At 51.6% G+C, this 13939-nt stretch overlaps 1 long non-coding RNA gene across 1 annotated transcript in view; it reads left to right on the top strand.

Annotated features, from left to right (window-relative positions):
- The first annotated feature begins 2881 nt into the window (after positions 1–2881).
- LOC112551448 overlaps positions 2882–13939 on the top strand; it is a 30554-nt gene continuing 19496 nt past the window's right edge. The window contains exon 1 of the long non-coding RNA XR_003095759.1: positions 2882–4072. This is a non-coding gene — a long non-coding RNA (uncharacterized LOC112551448). The remainder of the gene's footprint in view (positions 4073–13939) is intronic.

The raw sequence follows: 13939 nt of genomic DNA, 5'->3' as shown, positions 1-13939 counted from the left end.
GAAGCGGCAGAGGCGCGTGGCGTTATGTGGGTGACGGGGAGCCCGGCTGAGGGCCTGGGCCTGGGCAGCGCGGGGGCGTGTGCGGCACGGTGGGTGGGACGCAGGAGGTGTTGGGCGACCGTCTGCGGTCTGTCCCCTCGTCGTGTCCCCGGCGTCAGAGTGCCGACCTGCGCCCTTCCGTTCCCTTTGCTTCCAGCTCGGTCTCCTCCCCCTGCGCTCACGCGTGACTCCCACAGCAAAGCGGCGCGCAGGCGTGGTCCAAGCGGCGCCCACGGCGCTGTAGCCTTGCCACCCCGCCGGTTTCCGGGTGTAGTGGGAAGTGGTCCAGCCTGGCCCACAGCTCCGATGGCACGCGCTCGGTGGCGGGCCGCAGGGTTTGTTCCAGCGGCAGCCACCTGGCGGCACTGACCGCTCCGGCCTGGACCTGCAGTCTGAGGACAGACGCCTGGGGAGAAGGTGTTATCCAGCCGATCACGCGTGCGGCCGAGCAGAGGGAGTCTCGTAGCTACTAGGGTCGGAAGTAACTTGAACAGATCATCAGGTCTGACCGTAAATAACGCTTCCTGATATCTAACCTGAACCGGCTCTCGGTCAGTTTGTGGCCATTATTCCTTGTTATCGCAGGTGGTGCTCGGGGATACAGAGCCTTACCTGTTTTCTGCTGGTCCCCCCCGGTGAGTTTGTAAACGGCCACCAGATCCCCTCTCAGCCTTCTCTTGTGGAGTAGCTTCAGGCCCTTTAGTCTGTCCTCGTAGGGCCTGCCCCGCTGCCCCCTGGCCATGCAAGTAGCCCTCCCTTGGACCCTCTCCATGCCCACATCCCTCCTGAAGTGCGGCTCCCAGAAGTGGACGCAGTACTCCAGCTGCGGCCTGACCAGTGTCATGTAGAGGGGGAGGATCACCTCCTTGGCCCTGCTCGAGACGCATCTGTGGATGCACGACAAGGTGCGGTTGGCCTTCCTGACCACGTCCTCACATTCGCGGCTCACGTTCATCCTGGAGCCAACAATGACTCCAAGATCCCTTTCAGCCACTGTGTTGTTGAGAGGGGAGTTCCCAGCCCATAGGCGTGTTGCAGGTTCCTTCTCCCTAGATGCAGCACCGTGCACTTGTCTGCGTTGAACTCCATCCTATTCTCATCCACCCATATCTGTAACCTGTCTAGATCGAGATGGATCCTGTCCCTCCCCTCCAGTGTGCCCACGAATGAGGGGTGCCACCCATGGGCAAGGTGTTGCAGGCACGGGGCAGAGCTTCGCAATGTGCAGGCATTTCCAGAGGGTGTGTGGTATTGCAACCCACGCTGGGTAAGAGGGAGAAAGTGTCCCTGGCTGCCCAGTGGCAGCTGTGCTGCTTCATCGTGGTGTCCTGTGACCAGTGGGGTCCCCCAGGGCTCTGTCCTTGGACCCATACTGTTCAACATTTTCATTAATGATGTGGACACTGGAGTCAGAAGCGGACTGGCCAAGTTCGCCGATGACACCAAACTTTGGGGCAAGTTGGGAAAAAATGGTTACTACTTGCAACACAGTCATGATGGAAAATACAAGTTATCCGTCTATAATCAGAGATCTTTGAGGGTGACTCTGCATCTTCCCTACTTGATTTCCAGATTTGCTAAGCAAGAAGAACTTCTTCCCAGTTAGAGTGGCCGAGGTCTGGAACGGGCTCCCAAGGATGCTTTAGATGCTTCTCAAGCAAATCCCGGGACGTCATTCTCCCCCTGTACTCGGCCTTAGTGAGGCCGCAGCTGGAGTACTGCATCCAGTTTTGGTCTCCACAATTCAAAAAGGATGTGGAGAAGCTTGAGAGAGTCCAGAGAAGAGCCACGCGCATGATCAGAGGTCAGGGAAGCAGACCTTACGACAAAAGGCTGAGAGCCCTGGGGCTCTTTAGCCTGAAAAAGCGCAGGCTCAGGGGTGATCTGATGGCCACCTACAAGTTTATCAGGGGTGACCACCAGCATCTGGGGGAACGTTTGTTCACCAGAGCGCCCCAAGGGATGATGAGGTCGAATGGTCACAAACTACTTCAAGATCGTTTCAGGCTGGACATAAGGAAGAACTTCTTTACTGTCCGAGCCCCCAAGGTCTGGAACAGCCTGCCACCGGAGGTGGTTCAAGCGCCTTCATTGAACACCTTCAAGATGAAACTGGATGCTTATCTTGCTGGGATCCTATGACCCCAGCTGACTTCCTGCCCTTTGGGCAGGGGGCTGGACTCGATGATCTTCCGAGGTCCCTTCCAGCCCTGATGTCTATGAATCCTGAACCTGCCTGGGCATGGCCTAGCATTTTGGCCTCTGGTGCCCTCATCCTCACCCCTCCCAGAGGGGTAGCTGTGGTGCCTACTTCTACCCCCGCCCTGCCCTGGGGACATGGTCACTTGCGGGGCCTGGGCCATGGCACCGTCTATGGCTGGCAGAGACTTGCCATAGGTGCAAGTGGGACCAGTGGGTGGGAACGGGCAACTGGTGAGCCCTGACCTGCCTATCCCTGCTCCCTTGGCTGTGTCCTGGCCTGCCCTCGCCAGCTCCTCCCTGGAGGCAGGAGGCTTCTGCACACCCTGGGCCCCAGCCCACAGCCCCGCAGCAGTAGCACCACCCAGCAGGGAGCAGCAGCCAGGCCGGGCTGTCCATGGTGCTGGTGCTGGCGCTGGTTCTGGCTCCGCTCTGGTCAGGTCCGACCTGGTTCTGTTGACTCCGTGCATGGCCTCTTTTTCCCTGCCCTGCCCCACCCCTGCCAGGGCGGAAGGAGGTGGCACCAGGAGCAGCTTGGTCTTTGATCCATCCTCCTGGGTTGCTGCTGCATGTGCCACCACTGGATCAATCATGCTGCTGTCACCTCTGCTTTCTGGCCCTGGGAGCATCAGGCCTTGGGAGAGCCACAGCTCTGTGATAGGTCTCCCACACCTGGGCAGAAAGTTGGCTCCCCTACGGCCAGCGGGAGGTTTGTCATTGTCTTCGGTGGCTGGACTGGGACGGGGGAAAGCAGGTGCAGCTCCGGGGGGATGGAGACAAACTGCCTTGTTTTCCTAATAGGCGCCCATCAGCTTTGGGGTCTGGGTGTCCATTTTCTAAGGAATCACAGGGGCTCGGGTACAGAGAACAATTCTGACCAAAATGAGCTCCAGCAGTCACTACTCTCAGCCATGGCCCATGAGTCACCTGCTGTGTACAGAGATACCAACATAGTCCATTTCTGTGGGCTGCTGTCAGAGAGGACCTCGGTTACCTGCTCCTGTGCAGAGTCACTAGTATAGTTCACTTCTCTAGGGCAGGATCCCACATGCCACTGGAGTCGGCCTGCTGCTGTTTATAATTGCTCACGGAGTCAACATCAGGGAGCGTGGTAAGAGCTGCATGAGAGAGACAGCGATTCTGGTTAGTAGGAAACCTGAGAAATGGGGTAACTTGTCAGAGTGATTTCTGGCTGGGCAACGGACTTGAGGTAATGGTCCTGCAAATGTATCCTGAATTCCTGGGGTTTGGGGGAATTTGTCTTGAATTCTTCCTAAGAAAGAGCAACATGATTCCTTCTTCTCCTGGGGCATTAGTGTTCAGCCAAGCCTATGATGGTTAAAATTCATCCCCGTGCGAGGGTCAGTGCCAAAGCACTGCTTTCTTTCTATTTTGTCATCTTTTCATAATACTGAAGGGTGATGAGCCTCTGTGCTGGTTTTCAGTTCAGGAGTGAATTTTATTCTTTCTGAATATAGCTGCTGTTGGAAGACTTACTCATTGCTGTCTTTGCTTGGATTTCTAGCAAGGGGAGAGAGGAAAGAGGAAGCGCTGCATTCAGAAAAGGTCTCATTTCAGAACTGAAATGCTGTCCTTACCCTTTATTGGTTGATGTAATTTGTAAGCTGATGCTGTAGTTGCTGTATCAAATGAATTTAGTAATCACAATGTATTCAGCAGAGTACAGCGCACAAAAAAGTGGCTCCCTGCTCTGAAGGGTTTCGCATCTAAAAGCACAGAGGCACTGTGGAAAATCCAGAGGTGGAAGTGTAACTGTTGGACAAGCAAACATACTTCTTGTGGATACTAGGGAAGAAGCTGGTTTTATTAACAGGTTAGTGGGACCCCCACCTCACTTCTTTTCTTCTTTTCAGATCCTGTACTGCTTTTCTTGGGAGGTGCCTGATTTTACATGGAAACCTAAGTCAACCAGAAAAAGAATATTTAAATCTAACCAGCCATCCAAGATACGGTTTCTCTTCTCCTCATTCAGTTTGGGTTGTTTTCCTTCCTGTAGCTCAGATTTTCTCTTACTTATCTATTTAAACAAGCACCAACTATTTAGATTTACAAATTCATTGCTGTTTGGCATGTCATGGGGGTCTTCTTCCCTGAGTTACATCCAAGACCCAAGGCATGTCCAGTATTTTGCTAAGTTCTTAACATCAAGATCTGTCATGCTCAGTGATAGCTCACCAAGTTGTAAATGTTAATTTAATGAACTGAAATGCAGAGGCTTCTCGGGCAGAAAGGGTTTCTCGACTTGGGGGGAGGTGGGTAGTGGAGTCCCTCAGGGCTCGGTCCTGGGCCCTGCGCTGTTCAATTTCTTCATCAGCGATCTTGATGTTGGGGTGGAAAGCAACCTGTTTAAATTTGCTGATGACACCAAAATTTGGGGGGAGGTGAGCACGCTAGCAGGGAGAGAGAGATTGCAGAAGGATCTGGATAGGTTACAGGGGTGGGCAGACAGGAACAGGATGTGTTTCAATACGGACAAGTGCAGGGTGCTGCACTTGGGTAGTAGGAACCAGCAGCACACTTATACGATGGGGAGCTCCCTACTTGAGAGCACGGAGGTGGAAAGGGATCTTGGTGTCATTATTGACTCCAAGATGAACATGGGCCGACAATGCGAGGTCATGGTTGGCAGGGCTAACCGGACCTTGTCATGCATCCACAGGTGCATCTCAAGTAGAGCCAGGGAGGTGATCCTCCCCCTCTATGCGACGCTGGTCAGGCCGCAGCTGGAGTATTGTGTCCAGTTCTGTGCGCCCCATTTCAGGAGGGATGTGGACAACATGGAGAGGGTCCAGAGGAGGGCCACCCGCATGATCCGGGGACAACAGGGCAGACCCTACAGTGAGAGACTGCGGGACTTGAACCTATTCAGCCTCCACAAGAGAAGGCTGAGGGGGGACCTGGTGACCGTCTATAAACTCACTAGGGGGAACCAGAAGGGTTTGGGGGAGACGCTGTTTCCCCTAGCCCCTGCTGGCATAACAAGGAATAATGGGCACAAGTTGATGGAGAGGAGGTACAGATTGGACATCCGAAAAAACTACTTCACAGTCAGGGCGGCTAGGAGCTGGCACCAACTTCCAAGGGAGGTGGTGCTGGCCCCTACCCTGGGGATCTTTAAGAAGAGGCTGGATACTTACCTGGCTGGACTCATTTGAGTCCCGTTTTTGTTTTTAGGGTGAGTGGTTTTGTTTGTGTTTTTTGGGTTGTTCTCCCGCCCTGGCGGGGGGTCGGGCTAGAAGATCTATTAGGTCCCTTCCGACCCTGAAACTATGAAACTATAGGTGAGCACGTATGTGTGGTTTGTGGCGCCACAAACTGCACACGTGCCCATATTTGCCACGCTGTGAAATTGTAGTGCGGTGGGTTTTCTTTGACACTGGGAAATCCCAGTGTCAATAAAAACTACCACAAAGAAAATATGGTGCAGTGCATGTGGCAGGAGCTTGTGCCACCAGACCAGGACCCTGGCCAACCAGAGAGCCATGATCTGGCTGCTGGCCAGGCTCCCTGCTGCCTGATCACGGCCGCTGCTGCCCCGGGACGACCCCAGGTAAGGCTGCTGGGGCTAGCACAGGTGCCGGCCTCAGCCTCCTCTGCCCCACCTGGAGCATTTTTCCCTGCACTAACCCCACGTACAGGGGTGTGCGCTAGGGCAAAAACACAACAGCACAACCGCATGCCCCTGCTCATGGGGACGCAGCCAAAGTGGCTAGTTTTGAGAGAATTAGAGTGTAGAAGAGCATATTAGCTCCAAGCTCAGAACAAATGTTAAAAAAACCCAAAACAATACCTTTTTTAACTCTTTCAGTCTGGACAAAGATGATCCCATGTTGCTGTCTTGAATACTTAGTGGACCAGATTGTTTACCAATGTTTTCTCTGGACAGACATGTTTTTATAATTTTATTATGATTTTTAAGATCTTTTCACAGCTATAACCTTCAAAACACCTATACTGTTGATCCCCTGAAGGGATCGAAATATAAAAATACCAAACAATTTATTTGAATAAAATTAAGCTATAAAATATGTTCATCAAATACACCTGGAAGATCCAGACAAAATAGACTGGACAGTGGCTTCAACTGAGGGGGAACTAAAACTGGTAAAACTTGGGCTTGCTGGCAGTAGGCGAGGGTTAGTCAAAAAATGGTTGTCACAGGGCACGTGCAGGCAAATAACACACGTTCTGTCCCAGAGAACTGCAATGGCTGACAAGTTAATAGCTAAATGAAAGGGACAAACCAAAAATATATAGGTGTCTTTGCATAAATTACTAGTCAGCGGTTAGTCTGTTTCCAGTGGTTCTGTGTCAGCAAAAAAGATTCTGCTCCCTTGTCTCTTTTATTGCTCTTCTCTATTGTTCTTTTTGACACAGACGTTTTCCAAATGGCCAGCTGAACTGACTGTGACCCTCTTTTGAATGATACCGTTGCTCTAGGCAGTTTGTAAAGCCTCTAGGCATTGGGTTTCAACTCCTACTAGCATTATCCTCATCTGATTGACAGAAAAAATAACTTTGCTAGATGCCTGGGCAGTGTTAAACCTGCCAGAAACCTGGCATCAGGTGAACAATAAGAAGAGAGTGTCCAGAGGCAAGTGACAAACATGATGAAGGGCTTGGAAGGCAAATCATACAAGGAGAGGTTGAAGGAGTTGGGCATGTTCAGCTTGCAGAAAAGGCGTAGAAGGGGAGAACATAATAGCAGCCTTCGAATCTCTGAAGGGCTGCCGTTAGGAGTAAATTTAGACTGGATGTCAGGAAACCCCTCTTCACTGCTACAACAGTGAGGCAGTGGAATAGTCCAGGGAGCTGTGGGACCTCCGTCATTGCAGGTTGTCAAGAAGAGGTTGGACAAGCATTGGTCAGGGATGATATAGGTGTAGCTATACATATGCTCTACTATGGGGATTTCCTAGGCTTCTAGGAATTGCTGGCTGTTGCATAGAGCTGGGAGGGAATATTTCCCACCTGCTGCTATGTGCATTCAGGCTTTTTTTTGTGTGGCTTTTCTCAAAAGCATTGGGTATTGGCTGCAGCTGAGGCTGGGGGTTTTGACTGGGGTCTGCCTATGCTCCTGCTGGGGCTGAAACACAGAGACTCCTGGTCAGACGGTCTTGCTCTTCCACTCAGGGTCAAACCAACTGCCATATTTGGGGCCAGGAAGGAATTTTCCCTCGTGGTCAGATTGGCATGGACTGAAGGGGGGTGTTGCCTTCCTCTGTAGTGCGAGAGGAGGTGTGACCCTCTTCCCTAGATCACTTAAGTGTGTTTAACTACCCCTGGCACTTTCTCTCATCCCTTCCTGCAACTGCTTTTCACTATGCTGTGCCTGGCTTGTTCTAGTCAGACCTGAAGGAGAATGTCTTGCATTCAAAAGCTTGCCTAACTCTATCCCAAATGTACAGTTGGTCCAATGAAAGACATCACCCTAGGAAATCCAAGCCTTACATAATTTCTAAGCAGTCATGGCAACAACACTCTTACACCACATTTAACACCCTGTGGTACCCCCGCTTTACCTGTGGCAAGTTAGGGGGTTATGTCTTGTAGTTGAGTTGGGGTTGACTGTAGTTATGCTAATAGATCAGACAATGGATTTGTATGGGATGGAAACTAATATGAAGTACATTCTTCCTTGTCCTGCTCCTCCAAGACACAGGGCTCCTTGCCAAAGCAAGCTGTGCTAGCTGATTATTTCTAACACCAGTATGTACATAGTGTCAAGAATTATAACCTTCTATTCTAGGCTTATTCAAGTGTTTCCCAGAGGTCAGAACTGGGTCCTTTGTAGAAAACAATGTAGAAGGGGTTATTGCTTGAATAACAAACTGTAGAGCAATTGTCTTTAATCCATTCCTTCCTATCTCTTTCCTCCTATATGATTGCTCCACAACCTTAGAACCAGCAAAGTAGAGAGCCCTCACCATGCTTGCTATGCTATAGAGCAGGGATGTAAAACATCTGGCCCTGTGGGCCGATGAGGGTCGCTGGGCCACTCTGTGGGCCAGTCCAGACTGACCTCCTGTGCATGCCCATGACATGGGCTCCAGTCCCACACTTCACATGCAGCCGTGTTGGCCCAGAGGCTTGCTGTGCATGTGGGGCCAGCATGGTATGTGGGATAGACCCGGAGCTGCAAGCAGCGCAGGGGGTGGTCCAGTGGCCCCTGGGCTGGATCATACGGTTCTGTGGACTGTATCTGGCCCCTGGGCCATGTATTTGACATTCCTGGTACAGACGGAACCTGGGCCCTGATGCTGAGCTTTAAAAAGCATGCCTGCAGCTGGCCTGGTCCCCAGTGCCAGGCTTCTTGCATGCTTGCAGTTGCATGATTGAGATTTGAAGAATTTTATCCCAGATCCCAAAAATCTCATGTCTTATCAAGCACACCCAGCATTACAGGACCTGCAATTTTGGGGATCCAGAATGACATATCACAGATCTTAGTTCATAGATTCACAGATGTTAGGGTCGGAAGGGACCTCAATAGATCATCAAGTCCGACCCCCTGCATAAGCAGGAAAGAGTAGCTTGTGGCCATTATTTCTTGTAACCCCCGGGGGCGCCTTGGTGAATAAATACTCACCAATTCCCTTCTGTGCCCCCGTGATGAACTTATAGGCAGCCACAAGGTCGCCTCTCAACCTTCTCTTGCGGAGGCTGAATAGATCCAGTTTCTCTAGTCTCTCCTCGTAAGGCTTGGTCTGTAGGCCCTTAACCATACGAGTGGCCCTTCTCTGGACCCTCTCCAGGTTATCCGCATCCCTCTTGAAGTGCGGCGCCCAGAATTGCACGCAGTACTCCAACTGCGGTCTGACCAGCGCCCGATAGAGGGGAAGTATCACCTCCTTGGACCTATTCGTCATGCATCTGCTGATGCACGATAAAGTGCCATTGGCTTTTTTGATGGCTTCGTCACACTGCCGACTCATGTTCATCTTGGAGTCCACTAGGACTCCAAGATCCCTTTCCACTTCCGTGCCACCCAGCAGGTCATTCCCTAGGCTGTAGGTGTGCTGGACATTTTTCCTCCCTAGGTGCAGCACTTTGCATTTCTCCTTGTTGAACTGCATTCTGTTGTTTTCTGCCCACTTGTCCAACCTGTCCAGGTCTGCTTGCAGCTGTTCCCTGCCCTCCGGCGTGTCCACTTCTCCCCATAGCTTTGTGTCATCTGCAAACTTGGACAGAGTACACTTCACTCCCTCGTCCAAGTCACTGATGAAGACATTGAAGAGTATCGGTCCAAGGACCGAGCCCTGCGGGACCCCACTGCCCACACCCTTCCAGGTCGAAACCGAACCATCCACCACGACTCTCTGGGTGCGACCCTCCAGCCAATTCGCCACCCACCGGACTGTGTAGTCATCCAAGTCACAGCCTCTTAACTTGTTCACCAGTATGGGGTGGGATACCGTATCGAAGGCCTTCCTGAAGTCTAAGTATACGACATCCACCCCTCCTCCTGTGTCCAGGCGTTTCATAAACTGGTCATAAAAAGAGACTAGATTGGTCAGGCACGATCTGCCTGCCACGAACCCGTGCTGGTTTCCCCTCAGCATAACTTGTCCTGCCGGGCTCTCGCATATGTGAGCCTTGATAATTTTTTCAAAGACTCTGCCAAGGATGGAGGTGAGACTGACTGGCCTATAGTTGCCTGGGTCCTCCTTCCTCCCCTTCTTGAAAATGGGGACCACATTGGCCCTTTTCCAGTCCTCCGGGACTCGGTCCGTGTGCCACGAGCGTTCAAATATTCCTGCCAGTGGCTCTGCAGTGATGTCGGCCAGTGCCTTCAGCACCCTCGGATGCTGAAGTAGTTGTGTGACTACATTGTCTGCCAGGGTCCTAAGAGAGACTCTTCTCTTAAAGTGGCATCCAGTGGTTTTTCCAGGCCTTGAACACTTCTCCACAAGGGTTGGTAGAGGAACCCAAGTGTACCTTATTCCTGTGAGTTCTAGTCCAGGGACCTTGCATAAAACAGTTGAAGCCAGTTTTCCTTGGTCTGGCGCTGCATCCCCAAGGTGCTTCCTACCTCACCTCTCATGAAGGCATTTTTAACTCACTTATTTCTTGTGCTTCTCTTTCCCACTCCTCTGAGTGGCTCGTCTGTAGCTCAGTGTTACATATGGCTCCTTTCAGTTGTGCTTCAGCCTCTCTGCGCCCCCTGTTCAGTCTCCCTTTGCTGCAGATGGGCCCAGGGGCACTAGCCTCTCGCAGAGCCCCGCAACCAGCTCTCGGCTTCTAATAAGCACAGCAGCCCAGAGTGAAGCCAGCCGTCCCAGCAGGTTCTCTGGTAAGCCAGAGCCTTCAGACAGTTCCTGAGTTGCTAGGCTCCTTAGTTCCTATCAGAGCAGCCTGTCTGTCCTCTTCCTTAACCAAAATGCTGCTGCTGGCTTTTTGCCTCTTAAGTTCAGCACCCATGAGCAGGTAGGGCTCTGGGAACAGGAGAGGACAGCCTCAAGCTGCTTGGCTCTTATGGGCTAGTCCATAATGTGGCAGTGGCAGCCCACCCCATCTCAGGCCCCAGACCTGAAGTCCCTGCCCGGTTGCCACTGAACAGATAAGGTGTCTACTTTCCCATGTCAGATACATTTCTACCACAGAAGTGCCTTAGATGCTTATACCTCTGCCTCTGAGCATGAAAACGAACCACTGAAACTCTGCCAGTGCTGAGTGACTTAACACTAAACGCCGAGAGGATTTGCAAACTAGGCATTTCTCCATCTTTCTTGCTTGTAAGGCCTGATCTGGTAGGCACGTTTGCAGCGTGTGACACCCAAGTGAGTTGGTATAAAACGGAGGTTTGGAGCCTCTTATCCAACAGCCCAGAAGTTAGAGCATGCCCCTGGGATGTTGGAGACGTGTGTTCAAATACTTTTCCTGTCTGAATTGGACTAGGCATTTGAACTTGCATAACCTGCCTCCCTGAAGAATACCATGTACGGAGTTGCCAGGCATTCGCAGTTGGATAGCTTTCAGTCTCCTTTTGAAATTGTTCCACTTTGTGTAAACCTATATTTATTGGGCCAAAGCAAGTGAGAGGTTTTTAAGACCCGGCTAGACCAAGCCTTGGCTGGGATGATGTAGTTGGGGCTGGTCCTGCTTTGAGCAGGGGGTTGGACTAGAAGTAACTTCCTGAGGTCCCTTCAACCTGAATTTTCTATGATTCTGTGACTTTGTAGCCTGGTGGTTTGGCCACTGATGTACCAGAAACAGGTTCAGGCGCAAGCCTCCTGGGGCAGCATTATGTGAATTCCCTTGATTTCATAGACATCAGGGCTGGAAGGGACCTTGTAAGATCATCGGATCCAGCCCCCTCCCCAAGGGGCAGGAAGTCAGCTGGGGTCAAAGGATCCCAGCAAGATAGACATCCAAATGTTTCTTAAAAGTGTCCAGAGTAGGTGCTTGCACCACTTCTGGGGAGAGTCTATTCCAGGCCTTGGGGCTCAGACAGTAAAGAGATTTTTCCTTATGTCCAGCCTGAAAGTCTTGCAGGAGTTTGTGACCACTGGACCTTGTCATCTCGTGGGATGCCCTGGTGAACAGGCTTTCCCTCATATCCAGATGCACACCCCTTACGAACTTGTAGGCTGCCACCAAGTCATCCCTGAGCCTGCGCTTTCCCCGGCTGAAGAGTCCCATGGCTCTCAGCCTCTCTTCATAAGGCCTGTTCTCTTGCCCTCTGATCATGCATGTGTGATCATGCGTGTGTGCCCTCTGATCATGATCAATTAAGGCCCTTCCCTTTCTGGATTGGTCACTGCAGCACCAGATGCTGTCACACACTAGTTATGAGAACTCTGTGAACACAGCCTATCTGAACTCTGTTCAATACAGCATTTACCTGAGCTGCTGCCCAGCTTTGTGCCTGTCGCATGGCATGTCCCTCTGAGTCTTTTGTTCCGAGCAGTCTGAGCAGATAGCTGTTAGTCTGCCGCACTTGTTACTCATCCTCTGACTGATGTTCTGAATCTAATACAAAGCCTCCAGGACCAAGTTGCTAAACCACAGGCGCAGGATGTTGTGCTGCAGGCAGAAGCTCATGACTTGCACAGCCGGTTTCATTACCGGATGTGTCATGGCAGCAGAGAGAAATGTAGTTCCTAAACCAGTGCCATGTACTTCTACAGCTTCACCTGCTAAGGCATCCAACTGTCAAAGGTGTAGCAGTGCTCAGGTTTGAGCAGATAGCAACAGGTGGCTTTAGGGCCTCTGTGTGTGCATACCTTTCGTGCTGTAAATGCCAATCCCAGTGGGCTCTGTGTTATAAATTCTTAGTAGGCATGTGTCTGCCCCATCTTTGAGTGGTGACTCATCATCACGTTTGCTTTGCAGATGTGAGTTTCCAAAAGTAGGATGGAGGTGATTCTGGGGGCCACGTTACTGTGACAGTACAGCTCTGGTCATAGAATTGGACACATCTGTTTTGATTATAAAGGGTTTTACAAGATCTAGATATGCGAACATAGGTTTTAGTGTGTACTCTTCCTTTAAACAATTGAAGAGGAACTGCATGTCCTTTCAGAGAAGTGCAGTCATTTGGGATACCAGTTTGGAAGTCTTTAATGCCATTGAGGGAAGTTATATACCAGTAATCTAAAAATGACACAGAAGATTGGTCTCCCTACTGGAGAGCACGGAGGCGGAAAGGGATCTTGGTGTCATTATTGACTCCAAGATGAACATGGGCCGACAATGCGAGGTCATGGATGGCAGGGCTAACCGGACCTTGTCGTGCATCCACAGGTGCATCTCGAGTAGAGCCAGGGAGGTGATCCTCCCCCTCTATGCGACGCTGGTCAGGCCGCAGCTGGAGTATTGTGTCCAGTTCTGTGCGCCCCATTTCAGGAGGGATGTGGACAACATGGAGAGGGTCCAGAGGAGGGCCACCCGCATGATCCGGGGACAACAGGGCAGACCCTACAGGGAGAGACTGCGGGACTTGACCCTATTCAGCCTCCACAAGAGAAGGCGGAGGGGGGACCTGGTGACCGTCTATAAACTCACTAGGGGGAACCAGAAGGGTTTGGGGGAGACGCTGTTGCCCCTAGCCCCCGCTGGCATAACAAGGAGTAATGGGCACAAGTTGATGGAGAGGAGGTACAGATTGGACATCCGAAAAAACTACTTCACAGTTAGGGCGGCTAGGAGCTGGAACCAACTTCCAAGGGAGGTGGTGCTGGCCCCTACCCTGGGGGTCTTTAAGAAGAGGCTGGATACTTACCTGGCTGGACTCATTTGAGTCCCGTTTTTGTTTTTAGGGTGTGTGTTGTTTTTTTTTTTGGTGGTTCTCCCGCCCTGGCGGGGGGTCGGGCTAGAAGCTCTATTAGGTCCCTTCCGACCCTGAAACTATGAAACTAGCATTTTCTAACTTTGCATACAGACTACTTTCCTAGAGACATTTCAGGACTAGCCTGTGGCGGGCCAGATCCTTCAGTTCGGGCACAGTCATCCGGACGTACTCGTCCGCCATCCTGACTCTCTACCCTATCCAGTCGACCCGATGCCAAATTGGAAATTGTTTGCTCAAGGGATTTCAGTGACTCTATTCCTTTTTCCCCAAATTATGCCTCAAATACGGCAGGGTATTTGGATCCCACCTCTGCCACCACGTGTGGCGGGCCAGTAGGGGGCGCTCCTGCGATGAGCCGCCCCCCTCCCTGCGCCCGCCCCCCCTCCC

Source organism: Alligator sinensis, unplaced genomic scaffold (genome assembly GCF_000455745.1).
Source record: "Alligator sinensis unplaced genomic scaffold, ASM45574v1 scaffold407_1, whole genome shotgun sequence".
In the NCBI taxonomy this organism is placed as follows: domain Eukaryota; kingdom Metazoa; phylum Chordata; order Crocodylia; family Alligatoridae; genus Alligator; species Alligator sinensis.
Note: the sequence above shows the minus strand (reverse complement) of the source record. Positions and strands in the feature narration are given on the sequence as shown.